Source organism: Myotis daubentonii, chromosome 12 (genome assembly GCF_963259705.1).
Source record: "Myotis daubentonii chromosome 12, mMyoDau2.1, whole genome shotgun sequence".
Lineage (NCBI taxonomy): Eukaryota > Metazoa > Chordata > Mammalia > Chiroptera > Vespertilionidae > Myotis > Myotis daubentonii.
This window is the reverse complement of record NC_081851.1, coordinates 73,246,552-73,269,865: the sequence shown is the minus strand read 5'-3', so window position 1 is coordinate 73,269,865 and position 23,314 is coordinate 73,246,552.

The window sequence follows — 23,314 nt, the reverse complement described above, 5'->3', positions numbered from 1 at the left end:
TTGCTCTCCCCGTCCTGGCTCACTTTCCCAGGCCACAGAGTGGCAGTGGGGACAGAGAAGAAACCAAGGAATCCACACTCCACACAACAGAACCTGATTCTTTGTTGAGAGACTTGACGGCAGATAGACATTCAAAACTAAAATGGGAAGCTGGTGTTATCTTGGAATCATGTGGACAGAATTATTCTCAATCTTAGACACACACACACACACACACACACACACACACCATGGTGGTGTTGGTTTGGTTTGGTTTTAAAAATAGAGGCTTTTTTCCTGAAATTTTCAGGAAATTTATAGTCTATGGAGCAATGTTCCACATATAGCCTCCCCTTTGGTCCTCTGAACAACTCTGTGAAGAAAAGTAAGCAAGGCAGGAATTATTCATTTTCCCAGCAGCATAAATTCACACTCAGAGAGGATGTGAAGCCACACTGCTGGGCCATGGCAGAGCTGCTGCTTCAAACAGCCCTCATCTTAGTGCTCCTGCTGCTACAACAAAGCACCACAAACTGGGAGGCTTATAAACAACACATGTTTACTTCCCCCAGTTCTGAAGGCTGTCATTCTGAGAACAGGGTGCCGGCATAGTTGAGCTCTGGTGAACTCTCTCCCATGTTGTAGACTGAGACTTATCATTGTGTCCTCTTTTAGGGGAAAGCAGAGAGCAGCAAGCTCTTGGGTGACTCCTGTAAGGGCACTAATCCCACCTATGAGGGGGCCCACCCACATGACCTCATCGGATCCTAATTACATCCCAAAGTCCCCACTGCCTAATTCCATCACATCAGGGGAGAAGGGTTTCAACATAAGAAATGGGAGGGAATCAAACATATAGCCTATAGCAGTCCTCTTACTCCAGTTTAAGTACCTTTTCAACCTTATCATGCCTCTTCCTTTGTGTCCCATTGCCATCACTGTGTGTCTCTTTATGCATATGTGTGTACAGACACACACACATACACACACACAGCTACCACGACAGGCTGGGAGGCCATGTTGCATGTAAGAATGCCACCTGACAAGGGTTAATCAAGGAAGAACATTAGATGCCCAGGACCACCCACGCCTTCTGTTTCTTGGATAGGAGACAAGAAAGCAAGCTTGGTACCTGTGACCCACCAACAGAGCCCTTTTCTGCCCGTTTCCTGTTTTGTCCCCTCCTATGCCCTCATTCACTCCCCTTTGCAACTCTACATATCTGCTCTCAGGAAAGGAATTGATGTCAGGCCCTGCCTCTGTCTGAGCAAGCGCATGTCACCTGTTCTTGAGGGGAAGCACTGTAAACTCCATCTCTGTTGGGGAAGAGGGATCATTCATAACCTTACGGAACTATACCTGGAACATGCGTTAATGGACTGATCCCTGGGTCTCAGAGTTGCCTGGGTTCAGTGGAGGTCCAGTCATCTCCCGCCTTCAGACAGGTAAGACTTAGTAGGAGACCGGCAGCAGCTAAGAGAGACTACGGGATGGCAAGTCCTGCTGGGGCAGCCACACCCCATCTGTGCATAAATCCGGCTCCGTGTCCTTTTTGGGGTCTCCCTACTTGCTCAGAAGCAGAAATATCCGCTTCCCCACTCACAAGGGAAACTGAGTCCTGCCTCCTTGAAAGCACAGAGTTGCTATTATGAGGGTAAGTGTTCTTGGGGCTGCCAGGCCAAGGAGGTGACTTGGAGATGTCAGTCTCCTAGTCTGGGACGTGTTTGTGGTTTTGAGTTATTTCTACAAGTCCCGTCAGCTCAAGGCTGTGCAGACAAGCTTGGATGGGAAAGAGAAGGAGGACAATGAGATTCCTCCAAATGCCTCTAAAAAAACTGCTGTTTGACCGAACCTATATCACCACCTATTGCCGGGAACATAAAAGCTCTCCCCCTTCCCACTCCCACCCTCCCCCTGTGTTCTCTGAGACTCAGGTTTGGGGACTGAACACATATGGGTCTAGTTGGTCGATCCCATTGTCCTCTGAGGCCGTAAATTCAGATGGCCACAAATCAGCTTCAGCGAAACTTCAGCCCCAGACACGCACACGCTCCCATTCAAGTCCTGGTGTCCGGGCTGAAATATGGCCGCATGTGTTCCCTTTGCACCACCAGCCTGCTGAGATGGCACCCTGTCAGAGATGGTTTATGGAGCGGCCAGGAGGCCAGAACACGGTGGCCAGCTACCACCCCGGCCATGGCGCCCTGAGGCTTTGATCTCCTGCTGGTAGCGCATGTCACCATGGTTGTCCGCTCGTTCCTGCACAGGCCTGAAATATCATTTTCCAAAGCACTCCAGGGCTCAGGGTTCCTCCCGCACCCCGACACAGCACTGTCAGGGCTTACTGGCGTTGCTTTCCCAAGTAACTCCTTATGACATCTCATTGTCACCAGCTAAATATAGAGCATTCCTGGTCCTTCCCCTGGTGCTGACAGTTTACACAGAGCCTGCCCATCCCTTTACATGAAAATACTCCTTCTTGGAGGCCCTTCTCTAAGAATCTGAGCTTGCATGCAGGCAAGACATGAACTCAAAGCAAATTTTAAGCACTGGGTTTCCTGAGTCTTAGGCAATAGCCTGGCCTGGTGGATCCGGAACAAATGTATGCCTGTCTCCAAAGTGGTTTGTGCCATCATCGTGACTTCCTGGCCCCAAGAGGAGTCCAAAGGCTGAGCCACAGTGGGTGAGACTCACATGAGTAAGCGCATAGCGTGAGCCTGGAGCTCTCCTGCTGCCTGAGCGGGGCTTCTCCACCTCACTCACATGTGCAGTGAATTCACTGCAGAGCTGTAAAAGAGACCCATTGCTGCCTGGGTCCCCTCCCCAAAACTCACAGGCATTGGTCTGAGTTATGAGAAATTGTGAAGTTTATCAAGGATCTCTCCAAGGGCAGCTGAGGTTGAGGACGACTGAATGAAGTCAGGTGTCTCTACCAGGCATTCCTGGAGGCTCATGGGAGAGTCTGGGAGCATCCCAGGCACCCTCACTATCATTCGATCACTCCTGCATTGGTTTCTGCCATTATTGAGCACCCACATTGTGTTAGGCACTGTGTGTTAGTCTATGTCGAGGTTCTCCAGAGAAATAGAACCAATAGGATTTTATATATAAACTAGAGGCCCGATGCATGAAATTTGTGTGAGGGGCTGCCCTTGCAGCTCCAGCTGCCTCACAGCCCCAGCTGTCTCGCAGCCCCGCCCCCTGGTCATTCCAGAAGGTCGTTCCACCATTTGGTCTAATTAACATATTAGCTCTTTATTATATAGGATAAATATATATAAAGAGACTTATTATAGGAATTGGTTCATATGATATGGAGACTGAGATGGCCCAGGATCTGGAGAGGTGATGGTTTTTAAGCTCCAGTCCAAGTCCAAGTCCAAAGTCAGAAGACAGGCAGAGAGAGACCACATTCTCCTTTGCTCGGCCTTTTGTTCTATCCAGGCCACCACGAGATTCCAGAGAATAATCTGCTTTACTCAGTCTCATCTGCTTTACTCAATCTAATTCAAAAGTGAATCTCATCTAAAAACGCCTTCACAGATTCACCCAGATCACATGATGGGAAAAAGCTCATTGCCTAAATCCTACAGAACGTTGGATGCCAGGATGCAGGGTTTACTTTTAACCCTGTTATCTAGAGATTGTTAACTGGAGTCCATAGAACCTGGCTCAGGGTCCCCAAGAGACTCCAGAAAGTATAAGCAAAGTGCACACAATGCACACCCTTGGGGAAGAGATAGCATAGAAGCCATCAGATTCTCAGTGGAGCCCATGACCCTCAAAAGATTAAGAACCACTGATGTGAGCAGTGAGGAGCCATTACAAGCATAACACAGAACGTATTATCTTTCACTAACAATTATCAAGCACCCTCAGATACCTGATCATCTATTCAACAAACATACTATCAATCCCAGGCACCGTTGGGGATGTGAAGATGGATGTGACATAATTTTGTCCTCAAGTAGTTGCCGTCAGTGTGGGGTGGTGAACTGCATGCCCATGATTTTAATCGAGGATGAGAGAGGGTAATGGTGCAATGGCAGTTCAGAGGTCGCTGTGCCTGAGACTTTTTCTATGCCTTGAGCATGCTGCTGTGTTGCAGTAAATAGAGCCCTGGATGGATTCCTCCTTCATGAATGGGCCTTGGATAAGTCAGCCTCTCAGGATCTCAAAATCTTCATTTTTTAAATGGGTCTGAAGAATCCTGCCAGACCACCTACAGGCTGTGCAGTTCTAACAAGAGAGAAAACATCCGTTAACTTGCTTAGAGCTCGGAAACGCTTGGACAAGATGTGCAACGCCTATTAGGAGAAGCTGCTTCTGAGCCCTTGGACTCTGCTGACTAGCAGCTGGCATCTCATGAGAACTTATTGGAAACACAGATCTCAAGTCTCATCCCAGACTTTCTGAATCTGAATCGTAAGCTTCCGCAGGTGACTTGTATGCAAATAAAAGTCTGAGCCGCACTCGTCGCTTAGCAGAGTGTAGTTATACTCTGACAGAGAAGGAAATCCACCCTAGGGCACACATTCCCCTAAGGAACAGAGGCAGGGACCAGAGCTGCCCAGGTGTGCTGTGGGCTTGCTGCCATGCAGATCAAGCCGGGCCTCCTTCGAACAGGGATGTGCACGGGCTATCAGCTGCCTAGAGCACGGGAGGGCCACAGTGTGAGCCAACACTAGAGCTGGCCTTTGGTCCTGCCAGATGCCCCTGCTCCGGCGCCATAGACATATGGTCTCCTCGATCTCCCTTCGGAGAGACACCGCATACCTCGCATACATCCGCACATGCAGAGGGTATTAGCAGGCATCTGGAGAGCACAGCCCGCAGTGTTCTGCTGGTTTGAGAAGCAAAGGCTCTTGGAGGGCTGAGCACAGGCCCAGCCCACCTGGCACCAGTGGGGCAGGGGCTTCCTAGCTGTCAGCAGCCCAGGCCGGGCTCCAAATGACCACAGGCAGACAGACAACAGAGCTAAAGGATGAGGGCAGAAAGAGCTCAGGTCTGGGGAGTAGTGTCAGCTATTACCCTGCCTTAGCCAGTTTGGCTCAGTGGATAGAGCATCTGCCTGAGGACTGAAGGGTCCTGGGTTCCATTCCAGTCAAAGGCACATACCTCTGTTGCAGGCTCAATCCCGGGCCCCGATCAGGGCCCATGCAGAGGCAACTAATGGATGTGTCTCTCTCACATCGACATTTCTCTTTCTCTGTCTTTCCCCATCCCTTCCACTCTCACTAAAAATCAATAGAAAAGTATCCTAGGGTGAGGATTAACACACACACACACACACACACACACACACACACACACACACACACACACGGATTTCCCTGGTTCCATTAGGTTTAGAAACATCACATTAAACAAAGTTGAATTTGTTCTTTTACAAGAGCACCTTTAATCTGCAGTGTTCATTGTGAATCTCTAAGAGGGACACACGATACGCTTTATTTCCCTAGCATTTTTTATCACAGAGCCCTTCCTACCTGTGTTAGTCACCCTGGCTGCCACAACAAAATACCATAGACCAGAGGCCTAAACAACAGAAATTCATTTCTCGTAGTTTTGGAGGCTGGAAGTCCAAGATCAAGGTGCAGGCCACTTTGCTTTTTTCAGTAAGAGGGCTCTCTTCCTGGCTTACAGACAGCCACCTTCTCACTGTTTCCTCGAAATGCAGAGAGAAGGGAGAAAGCAAGCTCTCTGGTGTCTCTTCCTATAAGGGCACCATCCCATCATGAGGATCCCACCGTCATGACCTCACGGAATCTAAATTACCTCCCAAAGGCCCCATCTCTAAATGCCATCACTTTGGGGGTTAGGGCTTTCAAATAACATAACAAACATGAATGGGGGAGGGAGGAGGGAGAATGGCGGCAGGGGATACCATTCAGTCCAAAGCACTATTCTACTTTAGGTTGGTAGGAAGTCTTCAAAACAGACTTTGGAACGTACCAGCAAAGATGCAGCTGAGAGAGACCCCTATGGGGAAGGAAGATAGTCCATGAATCTCTACAGCAGGTCTGACGGCTTTCTTGTTCAGGGCAATCAAAGCATATAGGTGTTTGCATCAAAATGTCAGATGCACCAAGAAGTTCACTATAATAACCACAACCACGGCTTCTGAGTGCTCGGTCTGAACTTTGGGCACATTTGCACTGGCTTTGTATACATCATCTCATTTAATGCTCTGAATACTATTTGAGGAAGCTTCTATTCTCACCCCCATTTTCAGATGATGAAACTGAAGCTTTAGATAGTCAATGAGCTGCCTGAAGTCTTACAGCTAGTTGGCAGCCAGTTAGTGGCAAAGCTACCTGAGGTCTCTCTGACTTCAGGTGCCTGTTAAAATGCTATAAAAATTCCTCACTCCTTGGCACATGGAAAATATTATGCCCCAGGACCTACGCTTACACTTGTAGGGTCAACTTGCAGGCAGGGAGTCATTTCTGGTGACTCCGGAGAGGACACAAATAGAACAAGCCACACCTTGACATGCAGGTCCATCTCTTCTTAATTGTAGGTTTTAGACTTAGCACCATATTTTCATTTACCGGTTTCTTCAAACTCACCATATGGTGAATTTAAAGGCCAGGAAATTCTGGTCAGCACAGAGGAGCTTGTGTTGACCTGTTGACATTAATCCCCACCCCTCTACCTCCGTAATTAGCTACTTAGTTGGAAAAAGAATAACTTCCGTGCTGCACACACCCATCTGTTGCGGCAATATTTTCATATTTACTCCCAATCAGTAGACCTAACTTTTCACAAAGGAACTGCTAAAAAGTTTTCCTCTGCACAAAACACTTCCAAGGACTTGCCTCAAGCAAACAAGGCAGCCTACCTTGTCATGAATGCATCCATGGATTCCTAGGAATTTGTTCCTCTTTGCGTAAGAATCACTTGCCCATATGCCACCTTCATTTCCGGTGGAAAAACAAAAAGTGAGAAGTCAGGATTCTTCAGATGCCAAAGAATATGGCTAAAAAAGATCTGGCCTGAGCGCTGGGTACAAGGTTTCCTGCCTGGCTCTGCTACCAACAAGCTGGGTGGCCTCCCTGAAAATACACACACACACACTCCCTGCATCCTCAGCTGTAAACTGAGGGCCTGCACCACTAACACCTCAGACCTGCAACTCCTGACCCCATGGGTGACGATCTCATGGTGACATTTGTACCCCAGCCCAGGTTCAGATTCCTGGGAAATCCATACCTCCCTCATTCAACCCAGGAGAACACAGTTTTGATCAGGAGAATCTCAAAATAAGAAGCTTTAACTTAAAACCATTCCAGACAGATGAAAAGTCCATCTTTCTTTCAAGTTATTTTCCAAGGGAATCCTCAACACTGCACAGTAGTCGGTGTTAGTATCTACACAACATTCATGGTCCATAAATTCTTCCTTATCTCTGGCCGAATTGTTTTCTACTGAAATAAAAAAAGTAAGACCAGCTTTCCATTATATTCTGAGTCATGAAATTATTTATATTTGGCAATAGGAATTAAATTGCTTTCCAATCTTTTCCTTTCTTATTTTATATTTTATTAATTTCTAAGTTCCTAAGTAGTTTAAGCATGTGAAAAACTGTTGGAAACAATACAACAGCAACCTGCATATCTACTTGCCTAGATTAAGTACATGTTCCCATGTTGCCATTTTTGCTGAGCAAAAAGATCAATTGTTTTTAAAAGTTATAAACCACTACAGATATGGTAGTCACCTCTCTATTCCCAGTCCACTGCCTTTCCTTCTCTGCAGAGGTAACCACTGCTATAAATTGAATGTCTGCCTCTCGTGTAGGTTTTTCTACTTTTACTCCATATGTGTGCACACATAGTAAGATAAAACAATGCTTATAAATTTTTAGGATATATATGAATGGTATCATATTGACTCCACCATTTTAAAATTTGCCTTTCTTTCCTTCAACAAATATTTTTAAAGTTCATCCATATACTATTTATTTTACCTGCTGTATGAATATACCATGAGTGAGTGAATAATTAAGTTGATCCCAAGTTTTTGCTATTATAGACAATGCTGCTAAGAAGGTCCTTACTAAGGTTGCCTTGTATATATATATAGGAAATTTTCTCTAGGGCACATATACTTAGCACTGCTTGCACTAACTTACAGTGTTACCAGCTGTGTATCATTTCCCCATTTCCCACATCTTCACTGCAAACATTGAGTTGTGCCTGTCTTTTCCATTTTTGCCAAATGGATGAGTGTTTCAGGTTAGAGGGTATTATGCTAAGTGAAATAAGCTAGTCAGAGAAAGACAAATACCATATGATTTCACTTATATGTGGAATCTAATGAACAAATAAAAGAAAAAATAGAAACTGACTCATAGATTCATAGACAGACTGATAGCTGTCAGAGGAGATGGGGTTTGGGGGGACTGGATGACATAGGCGAAGGAGTTAAGCAAAACAAAAGCCAAAAATTTATGGACACAGACAACAGTATGGTGATTACCAGAGGGAAGGGGACTGGGGGCAGGGGAAAGAGGGTACACAGGGAATAAATGGTGACGGAAAGAGACTAGATTTGGATGGGGAGCACACAATGCAATGTGCAGATGATGTATTCTATAATTGTACACTTGAAATCTATACAGTGTTGTTGACCAATGTAACCCTGATTAATTCAATTTTTAAAAAAAGAAAAAATAGTCATGGGGATGTAAAGTACAACATAGGAAATATAGTCAATAATATTGACATAACTATGCATGGTGCCAGTTGAGTACCAGATATATCAGGGGGAACACTTTGTAAAGTATACGATAGTCTAACTGCTATGCTGTACACCTGCAACTAATACAAAATAATATTGAATGTAAACTATAATTGAAAAAGGTTTTTACATTAAAAAATAAGTAAAATAAATTTTTAAAAATCTTTAATGGTTTGTGTATTGAGCTACTTTTCTCTCCCTTCTGATTTGTAGGGATTTTCACAGGTTCCAGAGACTAACTTTATTGATGTATATGCAGAAAACATCTTCTACCCTATGGGTTGTCTTTCTACATTAGCCATGGTTTCTTTTGTCAGACAGAAGTTTGTCATTTTAATATAGGCAAATGTATTTATCATTTTTGGATGGGCTTTTTTTCTGTGTCTTGCTTAAATAGTTCTTCTCTCTCCTGGGTCATAAGTATATTCTCCTGGTCAATCTCACGTAGAATACATGGTCTCGGTGTCTACCCTCTTTTCTCCTCATTTCATTTACAAATATCACAAAGATTATTAATTGCATTTAAGAAAGATATAATTATCGCAGAAGATTTGGGAAAAGCAGAAAGAACACAAACTGGTACGTTATTAGATAACTTTTAAACTAATTCTGATTCTCCTTTTCAGGACATCAGCCACCAGGATAACCCTGTTTATAGTCTCTTTCTACATCACTGGAAGTTATATGTTTTGTGGTGGACAGGGCTGAGCTTTGGAGAAAGACAGATCAGGATTTGTGTCTTACCTCCACCACCTTCTAGCTGATTTGTCTTGCACAAGAATTTGTTTCCTCTGAACTTTGGTTTTCTCATCTGTAAGATAAGGACAACTCCTGCACTGAGTTGTTACATGTTCCAGTTTATATCAAACTCCATGTCAGGCCTAGAGCTGGCAAAGCCTTTCCTTAAGTAGTCCTGCGAGCTCCTGTTTCATATCAGTGTGCAAAGGTCCCTGGAGAAGAGTGCAGACCCATGGACATGCCTATTGTCTCAAGCCCAAGTGATGGGCAGGATCTCAGGAAAGACAAATTCCGTGTAGTCAGCAAAGCTGCTACCAAGCCATGGCGGTGACTACTGCAAGGTCCGTTCCCATGGTCATTAGGCTCCTTCTTCTATTTATAAAAACACACTACACAGCCCTGGCCAGGTAGCTCAGTTGGTAGCTCATCCCAATACACCAAGATTTTGGGTTCAATCTCTGGTCAGGGCACATTCAAGAATCAACCAATGAATGCATAAATAAGTGGAACAACAAATCAATCTCTCTCTCTCTCTCTCTCTCTCTCTCTCTCTCTCTCTCTCTCTCTCTCTCTCTCTCTGGTTCACCCTCCATCTCCCCACTCCACTCTTACAATGGAGCATACGACAGAGCAATGCTGATTTACTCCATTAAGCTTTTTCTTCTTTCTCTCTCTCGTTCACTTTCTCACTCTTACTCTCTCACTCTTACTCTCACTCTCTCTCCTTCCCTCTCTCGAAAATCGATGTTTAAAAAAACACACACACTGCACAGACAGTGCCTAAAACGGCATGGAAACTAGCTGAAGAACAAACGCCACCAGCTGACCTCATCCTCAGTACTTCCCTCCTCAAAGGAGACAATTCGCAAAGGGGAAAACAATCGACTTTTTTGGTATTATATAATCCCATTGTACTTTTGCCAGGTATCAGATTTCACCACCCCACTGCCTTGGTGTCACATCGTGAAAGAACTTATTGTTACACACACAAAACAAGGACAAGCTCACAGCTTTGCAAGAAGTCAAATTCCACATTCTTTGTCTCACTGCAGTTGAAATCTTCAGGTTAATAGGCAATTACATTCACAAAACATGTCGTGCCTCGAATCAACGTGGCTCATGTTGAGATGGCCCTCGCCTGAAGAAAGACTATTTTTAGGAAGCTTGGCAAAAGAAAGGAAAGTTTTCAGCCCAAGCATGTGCTGCCAAATAACTAACTCCACCAAATACTTTGTTACCAAAGGGAAGAAAAGCAACAACATAATGAAATCTCTTTCTCTCACCATTTTGGGAATTATCTTCCCATGTCCCACGCCCTTCGGAATCTCCTCCTTCACAGAACTATGAGAATAGCTTCCCTGTAGGACAGTAGTATCTGCAAGTCAAGCTCGAGGTCATCCGATTAGAATCTCTTGTCCTCCCATGTTTTTGGAGGAATCATGGAAGCTTTTTGTTTAAAGTGAACATCTGATTAAGGCAGGACAAGATTCACTTTCAAGGGCTGTGAATGTCGGATGAAGAAGCATCTTATACCACACTCTGAAATAGTAAAAATTCTTTAAAATAGAAAAACTAAATCCCTATATATATTCTTCATAGTTGTCTACGTCCAAGTTATTTCATTTTCTAATAAAAATTGAGCTTTACGTGAAAGATGTGGTTGTTGGGCCAGGATTCTCCCTCAGGGGGGGCAACGGAGAAAGGGTCTGAAGATATGGGTTCCAGTCTTGGCGCTATGACCTCTATGGTCATCAGTTCCTTGGCCTTTAAACCAGCATCCTTGCTCATGTGGACCATTGCCTCCTGGATGGCCTCCCTGTCATCAGTTTCTCACCTCTTCTAATCTACTCTCTGTACTAATGAGTTGCAAAGTGTGGCCCCCCCAGACCAGCAGTATCAGTACCACCTTGTGAGAAATGCAAAACATTGGCCCCTCTCTAGACCTACTAACTCATGAACTCTGGGGTGGGGCCCAGCATTTGTGTTTTAAGAAGCTCTCTAGGTGGTGCACACTAACATTGAGGAGCCTCTGGTCTACACTGATGACTTACAGTGTAAGTCAAAGCCCCTTAGCACAGCTCAAAGGACCTTCATGATCCAGGTGGTCCTCTGAGTCACCCGCCATCTCCCCACTCCACTCTTACAATGGAGCACACTACAGAGTGATGCTGACTTACTGGGGTGCCATTCTCTCCATTAGGCTTTTTCTTCTGTTCCCATCCAGTTAATCTCCTTTAGGCTTCTAGATTTTATACATCTCCATGTTTAAGAGAACCCTGTAGAATACTTGGATATACTGGTCTACCCTGCTAGCCTATGAGGTCTTTGGAGACACATAATCATTCACCCCTTTTTTTTAAATCAACTATTTATTGAACACCAGGCACACACAGGTGGGTGGTCAGGGCACAGGGGCACAAATGGAACTTCTATCCTTTCATCTTTGGATCTTTATCCCCTAGCACAGTAATGTTGTGATCATTTTTAAATTTTTTTATTTGCTTTATTGGGTGACATTGGTTAATAACATTGTATAGGTTTCAAGTGTACAATTCAATAATACATCATCTGTATATTGCATTGTGTTTGCCACCCGAAGTCAAATCTCCTCCCATCACCATATAGTTGGCCCCCTTTACCTTTTACTACCTCCCTTCCACCCCCTTTCCCTCTGGTGATCACCATATTGTTGTCTGTGTCTATGAGTATGTAATTGGTGTGTTTTTTATGAGAATGTGGAATTTTTTTTATGAGAATGTGGTTTGAGTGAGCATCTACTCAAACCTCTCCCAGATCCTTAGGTTGTCTTCGCAGACCCTTCGTAATTTGACTCTGGTCGTTTTCCATACTTTAGCTCCACTTATCTGCTCTATGATCTGTCTGGTCCTCACTAGCCTTTCCCATTTCTTCCTTCCAGCCAAATCATATTAATCTTCCAAAGCCCAGATCAAATCCCAGGTCGTCCAGTAAACTGAACCTTAGCCTCTGTTTATCATCAGTATGTGTTAGCCATGTGATTTCATCGACTATTACCTTTCATTATTAGTTATCATGTACGAATTTCTGTTTTATAGCCTCAACTAGATTTTGAATTTATCTTGAAGAGGACTAAGGCCTGATTCTCCTCCCTTAGTTGAACCAATAGAACAGAATGGTTAAGAGGGGTCTTGAGTCTGAAAGCCCTGTTCTAATCCTAGCTTGAGAGAAGCAATGTTGCGTTCCCAAAGTCATCATCATTTAAATATTGTAGAATCAAATAGTGCAGGTAAATCCTTCTGACCTCAATTTCCCCAAGACCACCCTTCTATTATTCTCCCTGCAACTGCCCAATATAATAAGGGATGATTTAATGAGATCCCCAAGTAAATATCCACAAAGAAAACAGCCACAGGGTAAAAATAAACCAACAGGAAGATTCTGAAAGTCTCCCTTATTTTAAAATTATTCTACGTGAACCAATGCATTCCTTGAAGTTGAAAATAAGTGTAGTTATGACTCATGAATGTGAGCAAATAACCAATCTTTAAACTTAAAACTATAATATGATTGTCATTATCTTTATCTGAATAGAGGAGGCACACAATTAACTTTTAAGTATTTGTCCTGATTTTCATTAGAAAACCAGACATTGAAAACAGTCAATGATGTTTAGCTTTTCAATCATAGTCAAAGTTTGATGGATTTATTCAACTACAGGAAGCAAGACTTAAAATCTTTCCATTAATATTTTAAGAGCCCCGCCAGCCTGACTCAGTGATTGAGCATCGAGGTCATGGTTCAATTCCTGGTCAGTGCATATGCCCAGGTTGTGGGTTCGATCTCCAGTTGGGGGCATACAGGAAGCAGCCGATAGATGATTCTTACTCATCATTGATGTTTCTATCTCTCTCCCGCCCCCTTCCTCTCTGACACCTAATGAAAGATATCAAAAGATCATGTGATTTCCAGGGAAGTGTGAGACTAGTAGGCAGGCGCATCCTTCTATCTCCTTTCTGTCCAGCAAAGTTGTCCTGGAAGCCGGCCCCAATGCTCTAGCAGAGGTTCCAGAGAGTTCAAGGTGGTGGGAACTCTAGTATCAAGGGTGTGGAGATGAGGACAAGGTGGTGGCCCTGTGAGAAGTGATGATAGTTGTGTGGAACTTTTCCACCTCACATGTGTTTTCTTAGCTGGTCAGAGGTGGCAGCTTGAGGCCTTGGATGGAGAGACTATGCCTGTTTGGCGTGTCCCGATTGAAAAGTCTGATTAGTAACGGCCGGGGCTGAGAGCCCCTTTCCATAGGAAGCCCGCTTTGCCTCAGCGCTGGGACTCAGTGTGACGTCTAGCATAGCCAAGTGTCCCTGCAGGACCCCACTGGGAAATCACTCGAGTTTTATGGGGTTAGCTGCAGTTTTTGTGTAAACAACATAACGTTTTATGATGGGAAACCTAGCCCTTTGCTTTTTATGTAGAAGCATCGATTAAGGCTTTTTCTACTGTTGGAGATGTAAAGAAGTGTGAAAAACTAATGTTGCTTCAGAAATGGTCCAAGGAAAAAGATAATGCAGTAGCTACAAGTTTAATGACCTTTCTCATAAAATCATGTCGGGGATTTGAGATGTGTGGCAATAAAAATGGTTTTGTTGCCTTTAATTTTCCCAGCTGCGGATTAAATGTTTTCTAATGGATAATGCCATGACTGTCTATATTTGTTACTTATTCCAGCACTGATTTAATATAGTTCCAAGAGGAATATCAATGCATTCACACATTAGATTATATAATTGAAATATTTTAAATAGCACGCTTTCTTTATTTTTGTGAGTTTTTTCATTGGGGAGGGGGGTGGGTGTTGCCAACGTTGCCTTTTGTAAAAAGACAATTTAAGTAACAATCAAATTCAAGTGGTGAATACATGTTACTATACAGTAGTCAAAACGCACAGAATGAACGCCAAGTGTGAACCCTAATATAAACTATGGGCTTTGGGTGATAATGTGTCATTGTAGGTTCATGTCTCTTTACTTTCTGCTTAGTTTTGCTGGGAAGCTAAAATGTTCTCTGGAGTGTGTGTGTGTGGTGGGGGAGGGGGGAGTATTAGGGGTGAATTTCATTTTCTGGCTATCTGTGGATTAAGCCAAACCTCTTTCTATTTCTTCCCTTCATGAGATGTTGGAAATATTTGTAAATGCACGGCCCTGGTGCTGGGTGTGACTGCTCACCCTTGCTCTGGTGCAGCACTCGCATTTCCCCAGAGCCCCAAAGACAAGACCAGAAGCAAAGCAGATTGAACTGTGAACTGCCCCGTGGGCACACCCTGGACATTGCTCTCTGCACGAAATCTTTGACAAGGAGCCTTATGCTGCTGTTGCCTTTTTCTTATAGAACAGTGGTTCTCAACCTTCTGGCCCTTTAAATACAGTTCCTCAAGTTGTGACCCAACCATAAAATTATTTTCGTTGCTACTTCATAACTGTAATTTTGCTGCTGTTATGAATCGTAATGTAAATATCTGATATGCAGGATGGTCTTAGGCGACCCCTGTGAAAGGGTCGTTCGACCGCCAAAGGGGTCGCCACCCACAGGTTGAGAACCGCTGTTGTAGAAGTTGAAGTTGAAGGGAAAGGAGAAACCCCAACGCTGACCTTTTCTGAGTCAAACCCAGGTAATCCAGACCAGACCCTGCAGGGCTCATCTCCATGTGAGAGCACGGGACCATTACGAATTACCCAGCTTTTGTACTCGGGTCTTCATAAGACAACAGAGTATTTGGAAGGGCAGAGCAAGTACTAGGATTTCTAGAACATCCCTTGTCCATGGCCCCATGAGCATGTTAGGGCAGAATAAATAAGACTGTCTGGTATACTTTGGGCAGCACCGATGGGCAGAGAAAATGACATGCGAAAGGGGGATGTACCCAGCAGAGGAGGACATCACACGTTTCTTCACCTATTTCTTCCAAAGTAGAGGGAGGGTCCAGGAATAAGACCCGTCAGGATGGACCCTGCTGTGGTCACTCCAGCACCCCCTCACCTACCACCCACACTCACCACCCAACCCCAGCTCCACACATGCCCTTTTCCCAAGGAGCACGTAGGAGTTGGCCCATGGCTAACAGAAACTTCCAGAACGCACCTTCCCACGACAAGATCAGGGGTGTCACTGCCCGAGCAGTGATGTGACCTCCAACGCTGTGGACACAGTAATCCCTGTATTCATCCACTCACTCCCTTTCTCAGTGCGCCCATGTTCTGGGTTCGACTGGGCACAAAAATGCAAATAGAACGTAGACCCTGAGCTCAATCAGCTTCTATCTCTGTGCATCGTTCCCGGCTGAGAAGCAGAAAGAAAGCAGGCGAATCTCCTGGCTGTTTGTTGCCCCCAACCCCCACCCCGAAAAGTCAGCCCCATGGCGGTCCTGTGCTCTCCCAGAACTCTGTCACCATCTACCCTACCACCCTGCCTTTGACCCCCTCAGCTGACCTGCGGAGACCACACTTATTAAAGGAAAGGGGTCATTTACCCCTGCTCTTGCCGCACGTTGGCCATAATGGGCTGAAACTGCCCAATTACATGTGGCGTTTTATGAGACGATCATGTGTCAAGGAGCGATGGAGTGGAGGCTGCCACGCAGATTCTGACCCAGGCGACAGGCCAGGGGTTTGGGAGCACCCTGGCTGCCCAGGGCGCCCTCATTTGCCGCCAAATCTAAGTCCGGCCCCATCTGAGGTGGCCTCTGCCAGGCCCCTGTTGGGGTGAAGGTTGCTGTGTTGGGTGCTTATCAATAAGCAAGTCGGCACTGAATGCTTAGCACCCCGTCTCTAGTGCTTGTGACAAATCGGTTTCCTTTCAGTTTGGGGGTCTTTTCCCGTGTTCTCCCCAGAATGCTCCCCCCTCGGAGAACAGTTCCATTTCTATACCCTTCACTTTTTCTTTCACTTTCCTAGAAAAAAATGCCAACTGAAATTGCATTTTTAAGTGACAGAGGAGAGACATGTTTCAAATAAAAGAGAGAGGGTTAGGGAGAGGGACAGAGAAATCCTTTCTTAAGTCCCGAGCGAAGAATAAGATCTGGGACTCTGAAAAAAGGTCCGACTCTTAGAAACTGATTAATTTTTAGATCTTAAAAAGCCATCCAGTCTCTTTAAAGAGCAATGAAAGCCTGATTCACGCTGTTAAATTTTATGTTGTGTGTAATGTTGTAATTGATGTCAAACCTTTCACATCTCCTTACCCCTGACATTGGACGGTGTCCTCCCCTCGCGGGCTCGGTTACCGGCGCCGGGATTGAGTAACCTGACCAGGAAATAAGGGCAGAATGAAATTTTATGGCACGGCAGCGAGAAGTTCAAATGCAAAATAATTAAGTCGGAGCCAAATATAGCCATTCTCTCTCCCATCCGTTTATTTTGGTGGATAATTGGCTGCATTGGGTATTTCACTGAGCTGCATATAAAACTTTATTGCCCTTGTAAAGTGCATGCTGTGAATTCTGATGCTTCTGTGTGTTTGGGGGAACATAATTGTTCCCTTTGCAGACCGGCACTGCTTACCTAGATCCTGAGCCCAAACTAGGCTTCCAGGACAACTGCCGCTGAGCGCCCGATGCTGGCCTGTGTGAGGAGCCTCCATCTACGCGGAGGAGAGAGCTCCATGGAGCACAGGGAAGAACCGCCCTCTGGGCCCTGACAAGACCAGACCGGGCAAGACACCGGCCCCATCTGAGGTGGCCTCTGCCAGGCCCCTGTTGGGGTGAAGGTTGCTGTGTTGGGTGCTTATCAATAAGCAAGTCGGCACTGAATGCTTCGCACCCCGTCTATAGTGCTTGTGACAAATCGGTTTCCTTTCAGTTTGGGGGTCTGTTCCAAGGGGGTCTCGCCACTCCCCCTCCATCCTTCTCAGAAATGCGGGCTGTTTGCATGCTGCCCAGGGCCCACTTTACTGCGCATCCATTACCATCAGGACGACGTGGAATTGACCTAATTAGGGTCCTTTGCTGGGAAAAACAATATGTGGCTACAGACGGTTTCAGTTAGGGTCCCAAAGCTTTCCTACTCTTTTCACTCCAACCACAGGGCTGAATCCCCCTCTGATTACTTTTACAAGCAGATTCCACAGTGTGGTTCCCCCTCCCCCAGGAACCCCTGCGGCCTCGCTCCTCTGCGTGCATTCTCCCTTGCCCTTCCAGATTTTTCTCAGTGCAGTTATAAAGCCTCTAACACCCTGGGCATCAGCATCCTCAGACCTCAGAGCTCACTGCCCCAGGAGAGCTAAGTCACCTGGGAAAATCATTCCTTCCCTCCACGTGCTCTGTCGCATGGAAACTCTTTTTCTAGGGATCGGGCACGTGATGATAAACCAGACAGGGTCCCCAACAATGTACAGTGGGGAGCAGCACCACATGCCCTGGTTCTGTGCACCCGGGGCCTCTGGCTGCCCTGAATGTAAGCAGGAATGCCTCTTTGTGTCCTTTTCATAGCAAAGGGCTGGGAGCTGTCAGCAGGCTCTCCAAGGGCTCTGTGGCCTGTAGATCCACTGGCTTCACAGGAAAAGACAATTAAATAATTATAATCTATATCTCTATATAAAGCCTAATATGCAAATAGACCCAACAGTGGAACAACTGGTCGCTATGATGTGTGGTGACCACCAGGGGGCGTGTGCGGAACATGGCAGACGTCTGCAGCAGGCAGCAGAGCAGGGAACATGGCAGGCATTGGCTGTGGCCGGATGGTGGAGCAGGTGAGTGGGGGTGCCAGGCCAAGGTGGGAAACTGGTTGCTGTCATCAGGGTGCCTCTGGTGGTTACTGAAAATTCTTTGCTCCCACACGCCACAGTCCCACTGGTCACTCGCACCCACTGCCTGCGCCGGCCCCAATCGCTTGGAGCTGACAGTGGGTGTGAGCAGCGGCTGCCAGCCCCAATTGCCCCTCAGGGCTTCTCCACCTCCCCCTGCTCCTGAGGGGCGATCAGGGCCAGCAGCTGCTGCTGGCGCCAGCCCCAATCACTCCGCGCCGTCAGCAGGTGAGAGCAGGGCCAGTGCAGTCAGTGCGTGGGAGCGGCAGCAGCAGGAGCGGGGCTGCCAGCAGAAAGGAGACTGAGGGCCGCGGCAGGAGTGGCCAGGCGGGGGCACAGAGGATGGGCCCAGACCCGCCCTTGTGCCCACCGCAGCCTCATGGCCCACAGTTCCTTTCAAGGTGCACAAATTCATGCACTGGGCCCCTAGTGTCACATATAAAGAGCTTTTATCAGAGAAGTGTGTGCCCAGCACATTTCCAAGCTCCTGCATTAGCTCTGGGTGAATTTGTAGCGAGTGCAATGGGAGCTGGTGAAATGAGAACTGTCACTGATGCCAGGGCTGGGTGGGGAGGGGGAATTCATAAACGTTTTAAAAGGAGGTCACACTCGAATGCCTTTCGGAGAGATGAGTGGGAGTGTGCCAGGAGTGGGGTGTTCTTGGCAGAGGCATGACTAAGGCAGAGAGCAGAGTCATGGAGTGAGGTGAGTTCAAGGAAGGGTGAGAGTTCAGAGGTGCAGGACACGAGGAAGCTGCACAGGAGGGAGGCCAGCTCAGGAAAGGCCCCTGCCTGCTCTGAGGACCCCAGGCCTGCAGCCTGGTCCACCCCTAACATTTGCAAGGCCCGAGGCTAGAGTACAAAAGAAGACCCACGCACCACAGCATTCAAGTCTAACCTGAGTTAAGGGATCATGCCAACAAACTATTGAATAAGTACGTTCTCTCCTCCTGCCTTGACAAGTATCCCCTCAAAACAACCCGCATGGCTAGGTGTCAGCTGCATTCCCAGACTCCTTGGAGCTCCGCCCCAGAACCTGGCAGCGAGGAAAGCCAAGCCCGGGCCTCCAGCCCTTGGCAGGGCCACCTCGGTTCCTGCGTTTGGTCACTTCCCCATGGTCAGCGGCCACACATCCAAATGCACCTCCACAGGCAGCCACCCCCTGGCCCTCTCTGGTGTGTGAAGCCACAGCGCAGCTCCTGCCCCTCCAGGCAGCCTTCCGAGGATGCTGGGAGCAGCCGAGCACAGTCAGGACCTGACATCGGGCCAGAAAGTCCCACGCAGGCAGGGTGCCGAGCTGAGAGTGGGCCAGAGTGTCCTCCTTCCTGTCCGTGGGTCCTGTGGAGGTCACAGAAGGCCATGGGGTCGACCAGCACAGAACCCCGCTTTCTGTCCCACGCCTCTGCGCTAGGGTCGAAGCATCTTGAATTAACCTCGGCGACCGCCCTGAGAGTCACCATGTGAGTGTGGGTGCTGGGCCTCCTGGCGGGAGCCTCTTGGAAAGGATCCTCAGTCTCGGCCCTGCGCTCGGGGCCCAGCACTGCTTTGTTGTGGGCCGCGCTGTGCATTGTGGGGTGCTTAGCCGCATCTATGCCTGCTAATCACTAGGGGCCCACAATGCCCCCCAGCAGTTGTGAAAACCAAACATGTCCGCAGACATTGCCAGATGTTCCCTGGGGGACAAAGAAGTCCCTGGATGAGAGCCACTGCCTTAGACAAGACGGGTAGAAACCAGGACGGCACAGAATAGGGGGGCTTGCTGCCCTCGGGGCCTCTCTGACCACAGCACAGCAAGGTTGCTCAGGGACCGGGCCCAGCAGATGCTCCCTCCTGGAACTGGAGGGCCCCGGGGAAGGCAAAGAAAGGGCTCATTCACTGACGACAATGTGACTGGCGCTCACCGAGGGCTCAGACGTTCCCGGCAGGAGTACCCTCATTGATCTCCGCAAGAGCCCTACGAGGGAACTACCAATATCAACCCCATCCCGGAGGACAGAAACCGGAGACGTGCAACAGATAAACAAGTTACATCACATCAAACGGCTGCCTTGCATGGGAGCCCAGGTTGGAACTCAAGCCGACTCTGTCCAGAGCCTGCACTTTTAAGCATCAACACAACAGCTGAACAGAATGGAAAGTGACTTCATCTGATCCTCACCACCCATCTGTCAGGTAGCCAGGGTACAATGGGGACGCCAGGGGAGGCATTTCTTGACCTTGGCCGGCCGGAGTGTGGAACACAGTGGGAATGCAGGTTTCACTCAGTGGGCCTCATGAAGAGCCACCGCTGCATATAAGTACTGGCCCTTGGACCTTGTGGGCAGAGAGATCAGCTTGCTAAAAAGTCTTTGCAGACTATGGAACGTCAGAGGGAAGGTGGGAGGGGGTGGGTGGGTGGGAAAAGATCAACCAAAGAACTTGTCTGCATATATGCATAACCCATGGACACAGACAATAGGGTGGTGAAGGCCTGGGGCAGGGGGTGGGGAGGGTGGGCTAGAAGGGGTCAATGGGGAGAAAAGGGGGACATATGTAATACTTTCAACAATAAAGATTTAATAAAAAAAATAATTTAAAAAAAATTTAAGTCTTTGCCCAGAGTCTGGACTGGAGATCTTAGGCCACCAGCCTTAAGGACAGACAGCGGGATCCCCTCGCCCCATGCCTGGCTCATTTAGTGCCTGGAGATTCTGCACAGGGAAAATCAATACGGAGCAACCATGGAGGGGCGGGGGTCCTGCCTTTGAAAAACAAAATGCCAGCAGCTCAGCCCTGGATCCCAAAAAGGCTTCCTTCCAGGATCTGGTCATCACGCGCAGCGAGCAGCCGGGGATGGAATTTGTGGAGGAATCTGATTTTCCCTTTCCCCTTGCTTAACGGATCTGAAGAGTTATTAAAAACAAAAGACGATGAAATTTCAAAAGCACATACACAGCGTCCCTTTAGAAACACACCCGAGCCCAAGATGAATGCTAGAACGACAAGATACTGTACTGATTAATTATTAAGAACACATTTCGTGTGGTTTCACAGCTATGCCAGAGCAATCTGCTTCATAGTGATTAAACCTCAATAAATGTGGTTCTAATAATGAGCTGGTATTGAATTATCAGACAATGGCAGCCTTAGTAAATCTTAATTCGTTTTGTCTTTTGAGACCTTCATTTAAATTCTGAGTAATACACATGCCTTTTGAGCCCTGCGAGGGAGGCATGGCCGCCGTCCCAGGGGGGCTGCCCTCCCAGGGGTACGCCCTCGGCTCTGGACCCCCAGCCCCATCGACACTCAGAGTTCACCAGCCTGAGGATGAAGGGGAGGGGGCTGGAGGGGGATCAGCTTTTCTGGGAAGTTTGCATTCCAACTGACAGAGCCAGCCCTTCTTCAAACACCTCCGGGGAAGGAAAGCCTCACAGGGCCAAAGAGCTAACTTTGGGGTGAAAGCAATTATTTCTGAAATGTGGAGTCAGAGAGAGAGAAGAGGGAGGGAGGGAGGGCACCCCTGTGAGCGTGAAGCTCGGAATGGGAGCTGGGAGAGCGGGCAGATGGATGACGGGGTGATGGGCCAGCCACCAGGTCCCACTGGAGGCCTCTCGGGGTAAACAAACTGTCCAGGGCACTAAGCCTGGCTTCAAACGGCCACAATGACTCGTTTTATTGCTCAGTTACAGGATGATGGTATCTCCAAAGAAGGTGACAGCAAGTTAACAGATCCGTCCCCGAGGGTGCCTGGCCCAGACGCTGAGGCTCCCTTCTCCAAACAGAGACGTGCAGAGGTGCCACTTCTCTGCTCTGGGAGCCCACTGGAGGGCTGTCCGGCACTCCCACCTCCACGCACATTTTGGTGCTAATTAACTCCTGATTTGGGAAGGGGAGGCAAGGGGTGTCTCTTTCAAGAATTTCTCCCTCCGGAGATGGCATCTCTGAGCAGCAGCATTTGGCAGTAAAACCCAACAAATGTCGGAGCAGAGTGGCTGCAGGCTCAGGATTTACGACTTGGTTCCGGAATGCTGTTAGGGCCGGGGCCAGGGACTCTGATTCCAGATTGGGACGGATTGGGGTCATTAGGCAAAGCCAGCGAGAGCCCTGTCCCGAGAGACCCAGCGAGGCCTGGGTCCCATCTTGCGTGACCTTGGACAAGTTCCTTCTCTTCCCTGGGGCCTCCAGTCACTGTCTGAAATAAAAGGGTAGGGCTTGTGATCTCTAAGGGCACTCCCAGCCCCAAAAGTCTAGTGTTCTAAGATTCTAAAACTTAGCAATCATGTCCCGAATGCACACACTCCAAAGTGAATGGTGGTGAGGGACCATCATCAAAGTAGGTGGAGGTGACACAGTGGCCCTGCTTCCATCTCGTTGGACATCCCCGAGAACTTATCCTTTCCCACAGGAAGCCTCCCTCAGTGGAAGAAGAGGAAGGATCACCATCCATCCCCAGAGCGGCCTGGGATCCTCACTACTTCTCAACCTGCACAGATCATTCTTCAAAGACCACGCCTCTGTTCTCTGGAGAAAAGTCCCAGGAACCTTTCTGTCTGGCCTTCTCCACCCTGAATGGTGAAGTTCGGGGTCCGGTTGTGAGAGCAATATTTTGCTGGGTCTGGAAGATGTGGTCAGTCTTGCTACTTTGCTTTGGATTAGCACAGCACTTGGTGCCCTGGCGCCGCGTGGCTCCTGTTTGTTTAGCCCCTTTACCCGGGCATTTGCCCTGGAGAAGGCCCGGGCATCTGCTCCAGGAGCCGCCACAGAATCAGAGAAAGAACTGTGCTTCCACTAGGAGCCAACGTCCAGGCGTCAGAAAATGCTGAACGGACTCAGGAGGACAATGACACTTCTTCCACAGTGTATAATTCTGCTTTCCTCTCTTCCCCCTTTTTCTTCCATAACAGTTCCTGTTCCCTGAGAGTTGCTACACAAATACCATACAAACAGCCTTTCCTTCTCCTCTGTGGCATCTCACTGTGCGTTGTTGCATTGCTGTTGAATGTCTCTGTCCCCACGGCAGCAAGAAGCAAGGATGTCTCGGTTCGTGGTCTCTCCTCCAGCCCCAGCTCAGTTCCAGGTACGTAATGGTGTTGGATGACTTG